The sequence below is a fragment of the Perca fluviatilis genome, chromosome 13 (assembly GCF_010015445.1).
Source record: "Perca fluviatilis chromosome 13, GENO_Pfluv_1.0, whole genome shotgun sequence".
Taxonomy (NCBI): domain Eukaryota; kingdom Metazoa; phylum Chordata; class Actinopteri; order Perciformes; family Percidae; genus Perca; species Perca fluviatilis.
Genome location: NC_053124.1, coordinates 34,232,775 through 34,245,981, shown reverse-complemented (window position 1 = coordinate 34,245,981; position 13,207 = coordinate 34,232,775). Strand labels below are relative to the sequence as shown.

The window sequence follows — 13,207 nt, the reverse complement described above, 5'->3', positions numbered from 1 at the left end:
TAAAGGAACCATTTGAATGAGAAGGTGTGTCCAAACTTTTGTGGCCTGTACTTGTAGCTTCAGTCTCGCCCCTCAGTTCTAGATGGGGTGTGACCAGCACCGTTACTGGGAGGCAGTGGGAGCACTGCTCCCCTGTGGTGGCTGAAACAGGTAATTGACATTGTTTTAAAACATTAGTGGAATAATTATGTCTGGCATGACCAGATATTTATAAATATTTTTAAAATAACACAAAAACAACTAATGTGGTAGGTAATACATCTGATTTTTATATGCTGCCTTAGTAAAAAAAAGATTAGCCCATCTGGCTGTGGCACGATCTGTTATCACCAAGTAATTAACGGGTCCATGATCAATGACAAAATTAGGTTGCCCTGGTTAACATTATAACGCCAACCAATCAGTGGCACATTTTGATTGTGATGTGGGCAAATGAATACACACAAGAAGACTGTCTAATCAAGTTCAAGTACTTTATTGTCATGCACTCAAAAGGGTGGTTTTCCTGGAAGACAGCAATTGAGATCAAGGTAAACACAGCAGCAGCAGGTTAAAAAAAGAGTCCGGGTTTCCATAAGAATACTGTTGAACATCTTTCTGCTGGCGTGGCATCACAAAACTTTTAAGTTTGGCTTTCTTGGATCCACATTTTCTTTTTTCTTCATTGATGACCGGCTTTTTAAATAATGTCCTCCATTTCTGAAAGAAAAGAGCACACATGACCTCCACAGACTTACCTCACAATTACTCCCCCATTATAGTAGTTAATAAATAACTCAGCAGCTAAAGTTAACCTAACTGGGTTATTTGAAACAAAAAAATAAAATGTAAGCCAATTGCCCTGATAGATTAGCATACCTGTCAAGTATCCCATTTTGGCCGGAAACGAGTCCCACATCCCTTCTTTCCCGCCGCATCCTCCCGTGATAGTATTTTCCGTTAAATCTCCGTTATATTTAACCTAGGCCTTATTAAAAATAATACAATACCAAAACACATTCCCAATCTGAGCTCTGTCACTAGCCGCGATAACTTCGCCACAATGCAGTAGCCTACTACAGGTACTGTAAGGTGTGCAGTTGTCGCTAAGCGAGGGTGTAGTGTGTTCGAATAGTTAAGCGATGATGGACGCCTTCGACCAGAGCGGATGTGACGCTACTTATTGAGGACGGTGCTCGCCAAACTTATGAAGGCTTTACTATGCATTCCCCATATAGCAATGCAAAGTTGAGAAAGGGTGTTTAGCATGGTACGCCAAGAGTTTGTTACAGAGGAGGACGTTAGACAACAGAACTGTTTTATGCCTACTCTCATGGAAAACCACTCTGTAAACCACTCTGCCGTCGCCCACAAATACACTCCTTCCAAAACAATCTTAAAGAATGCAAAAGTCTGCAACAAATTTATACAATAACTCACTAAAGAGTAAAGAAAAGTTATGGATGAAATGAAAAAGAAAACTGGAAAAAAGAAAAGCAATATGAAATGAAAAGAATGTGTGGATGAAAATAAAAATGTAAAGACAAGCAATGTTATAAATTGTAAAATGTTTTTCAGAATTCTGCATCAGAGTGGTGATTTTACCTTCTTACACCTGTCTTAAAATGTAAGGGTATTACTGGACTTGAAGGTTAGGTGGTGGACTGCTATGGTGGGCGCCGGAAAAATTTCCTATTCTCAAATCCAAAACTTTTGACAGGTATGGATTAGCCTTAGGTGACTTGAACCAACAGTGCTAAGAGATTGCCATAATGTCAGAGTTATGATTTAATAACAGATAATTACCTGTAATGGCTGTAATGCTGTGATTGTCCAAGGACAAACAATAAACAACAGTCCAGGATGTATGTGATGCTGTAGTGGTCCAGGATCAACACCCAATCACTTGCAGCTAATTGTAGCATTGCACATATAAGTTTCAAATGCTATCAACTTTGATTAAAACTACAATGCTAAGGTGTTTTTGTCTGTAATGTTAGTTATGCAAAAAATGTTCTATGGACTCACACAGGCTTAGCATGAACATTTTAGTAGTGAGCTACCTTTGGAGCTAGTTCATACCACCACAAGTCTGCTAGCACACTAGCTGGTCATGCTAGCTAGCCTGTTTTCCATATGATTACAGTGTTAGCCTAATGACCCACATTCCATCTTGTTAAGAGATATAGCTGATAGTGATATTTTTATTTCTATCAATATCACACTTGGTAGCTCAACCCTTTCCATTTGAATTACTGTAGCACACTAGCTGGTCATGCTACCTAGTTATCTTACTAACTTGTTATAGCCTTCTTCACATCAACTCTATGTTTTTGAAGACGTTCAATTTCTTGGAAGTAGGCTAAATCTTACCTGTTAAGCACGATAGTAAAGCATCGGCAGCTCTGCGGACGTAGCCGTTAAGATGAAACTGGCAGATCGTTTTTTTTTACCATCACGTCGCACTATTAATGACATCACAATCAAAACGTGCCACTGATTGGTTGGTTATAATGTTAATCCAGGGCAACCAACTTTGTCATTGATCCTGGACTGTTAAATTACTTGGTGATATCAGATCGTGCTACCTGGCTGATGGGAGCGGCAGGATGTAAAAACGAAAATTACTGTTGCACTATGTCTGCAAATCTTGCCTACCAACGTTACAATAAATGTTTTCTAAATGCCATGTATATACATTTGATGTCAGCTTACTAATTGATTGTTAACTTTGTGTAGATTTGGACTTGTATACGTTTTTATTCCACATTGTTTTCAACAGTGAAGTGGGAGAGGCCTTGTTCACCTGTTTGGATCTGTCTGGTGAATGTGTGACGCTCATAGTATAGGACTTGCTGGATACACCGTGACTCTATTTGTGGATCTACTGATGCGCTGTGGATTACTTTTTTTTGTGTCATTAGATTACGCCGGAAAAATACAGATCTTTTTCTTAACGTTTTATGTGATTTGCCTTCGTTTCTGCGTTTGGAGAGGCATCTCAACAGACGTCGTGGCTGTAAAAAATAAGTGGCAACTGCAGCGTTCTTTACCATGTGCTAACCAGTACAGAAGGCATCCATAAATTGATGGGGAGGGTCATGCCTCTTTTCGATCATTTTTGGAGGGTCATAGAAATTTTTTCACTGGCGAAGGAGGGTCAAGTCTATTTTTACTAAAGGTCCCAAAACTCCTCAGGTGGGCCTTTATATTTTATAAATAACAAACAGTCCCTTATCTTATCTCTTATCTTACATGTCATAAAAAACATATTTTTCCAGTTCTTATATACATTTGGGTATCTGAGGTGTCTACCATCCAAACAACTGTGAAATAAGACAACTCTGTTAGTTTTTTTCTACGGCTGCCAAATGAGGAAACGCGTGGATTCAACAAGCTATTCACATTGGACTTCCCTTCCTCTGTCACAGTCAGGCTCATTAGAATATACCGCCCCCGACTGAGTATCTCTACCCACGCGGCTAAAAACTACCTTCTGCATAGCTGCCCATAATTTTTTAAAAAGCCAATCGGAGCAGACTGGGCTTTTACAGAAGGAGGGGTCTTAAAGGTCCCATGACATGGTGCTCTTTGGATGCTTTTATATAGGCCTTATGAGTGGTCCCCCTAATACTGTATCTGAAGTGTCTTTTCCGCTTCCCAAATTCAGCCTTGGTGCAGAATAACAGACACTAGAGCCAGTCCCACAATGAGCTTTCCTTAGGATGTGCCATTTTTTGTGTCTGTAGCTATTGAGGAGGAGAGAGGGAAAGCCATGATGTCTCTCTCCTTCATGGGTGGGCCCAAAAATTCTCTGGGTGGGCAAAGCAGAGAAAGAAAGGAGGTAACCTTACTCCTTATGACCTCATAAGAGAAAAACTTCAGATCGGTCCATCTGAGCTTTCATTTTCTCAAAGGCACAGCAGGATACCAAGAGCTCGGTTTACACCTATCACCATTTCTAGCCACTGGGGACCATAGGCAGGCTGGGGAACGAACGATATTATTGTTAAAAACCTCATAACGTCAAATCTTCATGCCATGAGACAAGAGCTAAAGCAGAGGTTGTGGTTCTTGTTCACACCTGATGCTTCAGTTACAAGAAGTCAGTGATCCCTCATTTACTACATCTCAACATATACACTACAGGTTAAAGGACAGACACACCAAATAACTACATTCTAGTTTGAAATAATGTAATAGTGTAACATTTCATTATACACAGGATTTATAACTTAATTCTCTTGTTGTTCTGTTTCTTATTTTGTTGTGGTTTTCACCAGATATTTATTTAGTTGATTTGCTCTTTCAAAGTTTCAAATTCTTATTTTACATTATTTTTAATAAAGGCTCACCTTATCTTATATTTCAGTCACTTTTGCGGAGACCAGATACGACCAACTGAGCAACAACTACAGTCAGCTCCAGGGGAAGTTTCAGGTAAGAAAGGTTTCAAATCACCATAACACACATGATCCAACTTCACACTGCATATTAAGCATAAATAATCTCATGATGTCTTACTTGTATATATTGCTGTTTATCACAAGACATCTCTGACAACTACAGTCAGTTACAGAGAAGTAACAAAACCATGAGTGTAAATCAGAGTCAGTTACATGATGAAGTAAAGCAGCTGAAGAACAGAATTAAAGATGAGAAAAGTTTAATCCAGTAAACTCCTGTATTATACACATTTACATCATAGAACTTGATTGTGTTGTTACCGTTGATTATTACTGTTTCATGCTGTTGAACTGTTTTGCTTATGATGTGAATATTTCTGTAAGAGACTTCAAACGAGATATATAAAACCCTGAATAAAAATTCAATTATTTACAGAGTAAACATCCTGAAAGGTAAACGTAACAGAGGAAAGAAAGATCTTTAACTAAATAGTTAAAACTCCAAGTCTTTTCACTTTGACACTGAATGATGTGAAATCTGTCTGTAAAATTTGTTGACATTAAGAGAAGTGCTGTCCTGATGGATGGACGACATTTGGACGCAGTTGTTACTTCAAATCTAAAGAGAAGAATACTTGGGATAGAAGCAGAGCTGACTGTCAGCGAGATAGGAGCAGATCTGGTCGTCATAAACAACGAAGAGGAACAGGTGAGTGTGTTTGTTTCTGAGTGAGTGATTTTAGAGAAAAAGGACATTTAATCAAAATATTTAAATATACATAATGTCAATTCGAAATCTTTCGAAAATGCCCCTAACGATGTTTATATTCCTTTTAAAGATGCATTCTGATGAAATTAAATGTTAACTGTCTTATGAGCTTTAAACGTGTAGTTTCTCATGCTTTATCTGTTTCTCTGCTGAGTATACATGTCTTTCTTCACTTTCCTCCATTACTAATGTGCGGGGTTTACTGTCATGCTGTTGGGTCCAGTCCTCAGTGTGTAGTGTACTGAGGGATCCCTCTTGTGTTTGTAGTGGCTGATGAAGTCACCAGATGACTTTACTACAGCAGAAATGCTGAACTGTGAAGAGAGAAATTATTGTTTTCTCGTCAACTACTAGAAGTTTGTCTCTGAGCTGAATAAGGATGGAGAGTCCTGGTGGTTCTACGCGAATATAGGGACATACTCATACTCAGAATGGAAATGGTGTGGACGGATCACCACTGACCAAAACGTGAGACATTTTAAAGGTTTTGGTTTCTGGTCACTGTTTGTCAAAAAAAAATAAAAAAAAAAATTTACCCAAAAATAATTATGGTTCACAATCAGGATTAATTGGTTGTTTCAAAAGAGAGAAGAGAGAGAAAAAAAGAAAAAAAAGAAAAGAAAAGAGAGAGAGAGGAATAGGAAGAAGAGAAAGGAAAAAAAAAAAAAAGAGAAGAGCAAAGAGAGAGAGGAGAGGAGAGAGAGAGAGAGAGAAGGAAGGGGGGGGAAGAAAGAGGGGAGAGAGAGAGTGAGAGAGAGAGAGAGAGAGAGAGAGAGAGAGAGAGGGGGAGGAGAGAGATCAACGAAGAGCAGAGAGAGGAATGAGAGAGAGAAAAATAGAGAGAGACAGAGAGAGAAGCAAAGAGAGAGAGATGAGAGAGGAGACAGAGAGAGGGAGAGAGGGGGGGTGGGGGAGAGGGGGGGAGAGAGAGAGAGAGAGAGAGAGAGAGAGAGAGAGAGAGAGGGGGAGAGAGGGGGGGGGGGGGAGGGGGGAGAGAGGGGGAGAGAGAGAGAAAGAGAAAGGAAAGATGGAGAAAGGAGAGAGAGAGAGAGAGAGAGAGAGAGAGAAAAGAGAGTGAGAGAGAGAGAGAGAGGGACAGAGAGAGAGAGAAAGAGGGAGAAATAAATAGAGACAGAGAGACATACCAGAGAGGGGTGACAGAGAGAGAGAGAGAGAGAGAGAGAGGAGAGGGGGAAAAGAGATAGGAGACAATAGTAGTAATATTATGTGTAGTGTCATAGTATGTGTAATAGTATTACCAGTTATTAAGTAGTAGTAGTATTAGTAGAGTAGTAATGTATTATAATGATAAATTAGTAGTAAATAAATAATATAGCATTAGTCGTAATGTAAACTGGAAGATAGATTGCAAAGTCAGCTTTGAAACCGTTTTGTATCAACTGAGGTTCTGCAACAAAAAGTCAAAAAAAAAAACCCCGCCCCAAACCATGAAGATTTAAAACTTTTAAAAATATGTCAGAGATTAAAAGCTTCTGTAGTTTGTGACTCAATCACAATGTAAAGTTATGGGACAGGCTGCTGATCTCATGAAAAGAGACAGTAGGGGCAGAAAACAACGAAAGGATGCCATCTTGGTGTTAGATATTAATAAACACATTTTTTGGGGATGATTTCTGTAAATAAAACCCTTAAATGACTGAAAACAGAGATATGGGAGAACTGACCAAGGTTTCATTCTTTTATTATCAGTCAAAGAAAACATTGATTTACAAAACTGAATCTTAAACAAGTTATTAAAATAATGATATTAATTGCAGATGATATAAATATTTAAAGTGAAATGCAACCGTTTACTTCAAATTAATAACAATCAGGTGTTTCAGCTGTTTGATAAAAGAACATTTTATTTGTCTGACAGGTTCTGGGCAGCAGGACTGACTCGCAATGATGATCACCTGTACGCTGCTTCATGCTGCGATCAACAAGGAAAATGGACACAAAGTAGATATGATTATAATAACGGGATCTGTGAGAAAAAGATTTTCTGAACTCTTTGATGACAGCGGAGTGTGTAGTGTTGAGATCAGCTTTGTCAAATCAGACCAATTCTTTAACATTTGCTCAGCTGTTTATTCTGTGTTGCTAAATAACCTGGATTACAGAGATATTGTTCCTCTGCCCTTCATAGTGCACAATCTGGTTAGAAGTCATGTGTACTTACTCTGTAGTCCTACAGGATTATTATATTAAAAGCTAATAAAAACATGGATTAGCAGGTTGCCTTTACCTTGATTTATGTAATTGATTACATCATTTGTAATCAGTTAGAAGTTGTTCCTGTGTTTCCTTTGATAAACCTGCAGTCAGCTGCTAATTTCCAGCTGCCAGAGAGAAGCTTCACCAGGAGATGGGAACATGCATTAAGGTTCATGTTATATCACGTGACCAGAGTTCATGTCCTGTAACTAGGGCTGGCTACCGTTCATATTTTAAACAGTACCTGGAATTCAGTGTCTGGGGCAAAGGTTGCTTTTTCCTGTACTTCGCCTTTGTAATAACAAAAAATAATTTCAGTTGTAAAATAATTCCACACATTTTCATCCTTTTTACTCAGAACATTTTACACTTCACACAAAATAAAACCCTCTCAACCCAATCCCGTCCCTACAACCTATTTAATCAAATTATTATTTATATCTTATACTGCACTGTAACTTTTTATTTTCTATCTCCTTCATGAAAGTTTTTAATTACTCTTTACTGTTTTATGTTAATCGTTTTGAATTGTCTTGTTGCTGAAATGTGCTATAGAAATAAAGTTGCCTTGTCCTACAACCTCCAGCCTGTCAGTCTGTCACCAGGGCATAGAAAACACTGTGGTTCCCCGCCTGTCTATGAGGGAGTGTAATGTTAACCGCACTATGGTCTCTAAAAATAGAATGGGAACCAGAGCCTTAAGGCAAAAGCGAAGCAAGGCAGCTTTATTTGTATTGCACATTTCCGCAACAGGGCAATTCAAAGTGCTTTACATAAAACATTAAAGAGATTAAAAACAATTTAAAACAATTTAAAAACATTAATAAACAAATTAAAACATTAAAAGACAAGAATAAAATTGATAGTGCAGTATAAGAATAAAAGTTACAGTGCAGTATAAGAAATTAAAGTTAATAGATTATTTAAAGAAAAGCAACATCAAAAAGTTAGTCTTTAGCTTAGATTTAAAAGAACTGAGAGTTGCAGCGGACCTGCAGGTTTCTGGGAGTTTGTTCCAGATATGTGGAGCATAAAAACTGAACGCTGCTTCCCCCTGTTTAGTTCTGACTCTGGGTACAACAAGTAGACCTGTCCCAGACGACGTGAGAGGTCTGGGTGGGTCATAATCGTAGTAGCAGATCAGAAATGTATTTTGGCCCTAAACCGTTTAGTGATTTATAAACCAGTAAAAGTATTTTGAAATCAATTCTTTGAGGCACTGGAAGCCAGTGTAGAGACTTCAGTACTGGAGTGATGTGATCCACTTTCTTGGTCTTAGTGAGGACTCGAGCAGCGCGTTGCACTCAAATCAGCTGCAACTGTCTGATTGAGTTTTTGGGAAGACCTGTAAAGACTCCGTTACAGTAGTCAAGTCTACTGAAGATAAAAGCATGGACAAGTTTTTCCAGATCCTGCTGAGACATAAGTCCTTTAACCCTTGATATATTTTTAAAGGTGATAATAGGCTGATTTTTTAATTATGTTAATGTGGCTTTTTAAAATTCAGGTCTGAGTCCATGACTACACCAAGATTTCTGGCTTTGTCTGTTGTTTTTAACATTGTCGTTTGAAGCTGAGCTGACTTTCAATCGTTCCTCTTTTGCTCCAAAAACAACCACCTCCGTTTTTCTTCATTTAATTTAAGAAAGTTCTGGCACATCCAGTCATTAATCTGTTCAATGCACATATTTAATTGTTGTATTGGGCTATAGTTCCCTGGTGATAAGGTTATGTAAATTTGGGTGTCATCCGCGCAACTATGGTAACTTATTTTGTTGTTTTCCATAATCTGAGCCAGTGGAAGCATGTAGATGTTGAACAGAAGAGGCCCCAGAACTGAGCCTTGGGGAACTCCGCACGTCATATTTGTATGCTCAGATGTATAATTACCTACAGACACAAAGTAGTCCCTATTCTTTAAATAGGATTCAAACCACTTTAGTACTGAGCCAGAAAGACCAACCCAGTTTTCCAATCGGTCAAGCAATATGTCATGGTCTACCGTATCAAATGCAGCACTGAGATCAAGTAATACTAAGACTGAAATTTTGCCACTATCTGTGTTTAAGTGGATGTCATTAAAGACTGTAACAAGAGCCGTCTCAGTGCTGTGGTGTGGTCGAAAACCTGACTGGAAGGCATCAAAACTGTTGTTTAACGATAAGAAAAGGTTGAGTTGTTGACAAACCACTTTTTCTATGATTTTACTTAAAAATGGAAGGTTTGATATTGGCCTATAGTTGCTCATTAGTGTCGTGTCTAGATTGTTCTTTTTTAGGAGTGGCTTGATGACTGCAGTTTTCAGGGCCTGTGGGAAGATACCTGAGAGCAGAGATGTGTTTACAATCTGTAGAAGATCTGAAGCCAAACAATTCAAAACATTTTTGAAAACACCCGTTGGTAGAATATCAAGGCAACAGGAGGAGGTTTTCAGATGTTGTATAATGTCCTCCAGGTTTTTAAGGTTGATTGTATGAAATTGTGTCATGTTGGAATTTGTTTTGCATGCACACTGTGACAACACATATCCTGTACTTGATATGGAAGCACTTACTGTTTGTCTAATTTTCTGAATTTTGTCTGTGAAGAAGGAGGCAAAGTCATTGCAAGCCTTGGTAGACAACAGTTCCGATGCTACTGGTACTGGAGGGTTAGTTAATCTATCAACAGTAGCAAACAAAGCACGTGAATTATTATTGTTTCTGGCAATAATGTCAGAGAAGAAGGACCGCCTTGCATTTCTTAGTTCCAGATTATAAATGCGAAGTCTCTCTTTATAAGTGTTATAATGGACCCGGAGATCAGATTTTCGCCAACTGCGTTCAGCTTTTCGACACTCTCTTTTTTCTGTTCTCACAACTATAAAATTTCTCCATGGAGATCTTTTCTTACCAGAGACAGCTTTGATCTTAGTGGGAGCAATAGCATGAATAACATTCGTAATTTTACAGTTGAAATTATCTACAAGCTCAGTGACTGAGGCCCCAGTAAGGGCGGGTGTAGAGGAGAAAAGCTGAATGAATTTTTCACTGGTGTTTTCAGTGATATACCGTTTTCTGATTAACTTTGTTTGAACACTTTTTGGCACAGAGATAGTGCCGTTAAAGAAAACACAGGAATGATCAGAGAGAGCAACATCAGTCACCACAACCTTGGGAATGTTCAGACCCTTTGTGATAATCAAGTCCAGAGTGTGCCCCTTATTGTGCGTGGGCTGTGTCACATGCTGAGTCAGTCCATAGCTCTCAAAAACACAACACAGTTCTTTGGTCCCTCTGTCCTGGGGGTTGTCAACATGAATGTTAAAATCACCAGCAATAATTACACGGTCAAAGTTAATACAAATTATAGACAGCAGTTCAGTAAAATTGGTCAAAGAAGGATGCACAGTATTTAGGTGGCCTGTAGATATTTAGAAGTAGAGCTTGAGGGGAGGATCTTAGCTGAAGAGCCACATATTCAAAAGAAGCAAAATTTCCGTAAAGATAATTGCGGTACATTGAAATGAGTCATTAAACAAAATGGCGACTCCACCTCCTTTCTTATTCACTCTATTCTCACTCATAAAACTAAAGTTAAGGGGCTGACTCAATGTGAACAGCAGCACTGTTATTATGGTCCAACCAGGTTTCAGTTAAAAACATAAAATCAAGATTGTGCTTGATAATAAAATCATTGATTAAAAATGATTTACCCGCCAAAGACCTAACGTTTAGTAGGGCTAGTGTTAGTGCGTTTTTATTTTTTGGGACAGACTGTGGCTGACGAGGAATGGATGTTAAATTTGCAAAGTTTGCAGTTACGTGCTTATTCGCCATTCTTTTCTATTACCTATCACAACATAAATTGTGGAAGAACCCTATACGCAGGGCCCAGGCTTGTCTTGGAAAGAGTCATGAGTGCCACTAGGCATGCAGCCTGGACCCGGCCCATATCAGTTAACGCTTGCTGCATTTTGCACACAAGCATCCTTATCAGTTTGGGGAGAAGGGTTAGCTGCCGTCCTTGAGGGGGCAGAGGTGCCTGGCGTTTACGATGGGAGAAGGAAGGGGGCATACTTGGTTCCAGCATTCACCAGCTGCTTCATCTGGTCAGTGAACTCCAACATGGGGATGGGGGAAGAGGGGAGAGCGACGGTATCCTTAAAGAGGTCCTCAAAGCTGTCGTGGTTGTCCAAGGGGTTTGAGGAGTGTTGGACGGGTGAGAAGGGGTGTTGAGATTTCTCATCTCCGCTCTTTGGTCTCCCATGGTTAAATCTTTGCTCAGGTGGGGGCTGTGGTGGCTCACTGCCGCACTTTGTTGTGTCTCTCTTGTTTTGGTTCATCTTGTCCCGTGTCCTTGGCCAAGGGAGCAGATGTGTGGCATGAAAGTAAAGTAGGCTAGAGGTGAACAGCTTTACTCCTGACTTGTTAAGGAATAGTCCATCTGCTTTAAAAAGATGTCTGCAGAAAATGTTAAAATTGTCAATGAACTGCAGAGAATGGTTGTTGGTACATGCAGTTGAAAGCCATCTGTTCAGTGCCAACAGTCTGCCGAATCTCTCAGCTCCTCCTCTGACTGGCGGTATAGGGCCACTGATAAACACCTTTGCATTTAGGGAGCTGACTGCGTTCAGCAGATTCATAAAGTCACGATTCAGCACTTCAGACTCTTGCTTTACAACATCATTTGACCCTATATGCAGTATAATGTTCTTCACAGTTGGGTGTGCTGCTATGATATCCTGGATTCTTTGGGCCAAGTCAGACACCATGTCTTTGGGAAAACAGAGTATTTTGGTGTTTTTACTGCTTTTTATATCTTTCACAGCAGAGTCACCCACAATCAGAGTTTGGGGCCCAGTTGTTAGCTTTCCCTGTAGCTTTTTACTTTTAGAATTGCTCTCAGTCCTTACCCTGCTGTGTGACGATGAGACGTAATCAAAGACGTAATTAAAGGTCCTATGACATGTTGCTTTTTGGATGCTTTTATATAGGCTTTAGTGGTCCCCAAATACTGTATCTGAAGACTCTTTTATATAGACCTTAGTGGTCCCCTAATACTGTATCTGAAGTCTCTTTTATATAGACCTTAGTGGTGCCCTAATACTGTATCTGAAGTCTCTTTTATATAGTCTGTAGTGGTCCCATAATACTGTATCTGAAGTCTCTTTCCCGAAATTCACCCTTGGTGCAGAATTACAGCCACTAGAGCCAGTCCCGCAATGACCTTTCCTTAGGATGTGCCATTTCTGTGTCTGTGGCTATTGAGGAGGAGAGAGGGGGGGGGGGGCAAGGTGGAGGGGGGTGTGTGGGGGTGTGTGGAAACTCTCTCCAAATTTCAGAGTAAACTTAAAACTCTCCTCTTTGATAAAGCTTATAGTTAAGGAGTGAGGAGTGGCATCGTTCGCCTATACCGGCAGGGGAGGGTGTATAGACACGGCACGGTACTCCAGTCGAGATGGTGGTGGTAATGCACCTGAAGCTGTAACTGACAAAAACATCCACAAGAGAAATAGCTTTAGTTTCAGTTACAACAACAACACTTCAGCTAATAGCCATTAACACATACATGCATAAACTATTACACATGGAAGACTTGCAACATTGGTCACTCATCTCTTCATCTTTTTTCTGTGCTCCTCTACTCTGTTTTGCATCTATGATCTGCTCTCTGTGTGTTACTAGCTGTGCATGTAGCAGAGCTTATTCTTTATTCCATCCAGCTGAACTTCAGGTAATTATCACAGACCCTGGTTGTGTGTCAGTAAAGAATATGATCTATCATGTGTTTTGTTTGTTTCACTCAAACATTAAAATTCACACCTATACTTCACTTCCTCTAACAGACAGAACAA

General features: G+C 39.5%; 1 protein-coding gene across 1 annotated transcript in view; it reads left to right on the top strand.

Moving 5' to 3' along the window:
- Positions 1-13,207, top strand: part of LOC120570952 (semaphorin-6D-like) — a 132,620-nt gene that overhangs the window by 95,778 nt on the left and 23,635 nt on the right. The window lies entirely within an intron of this gene.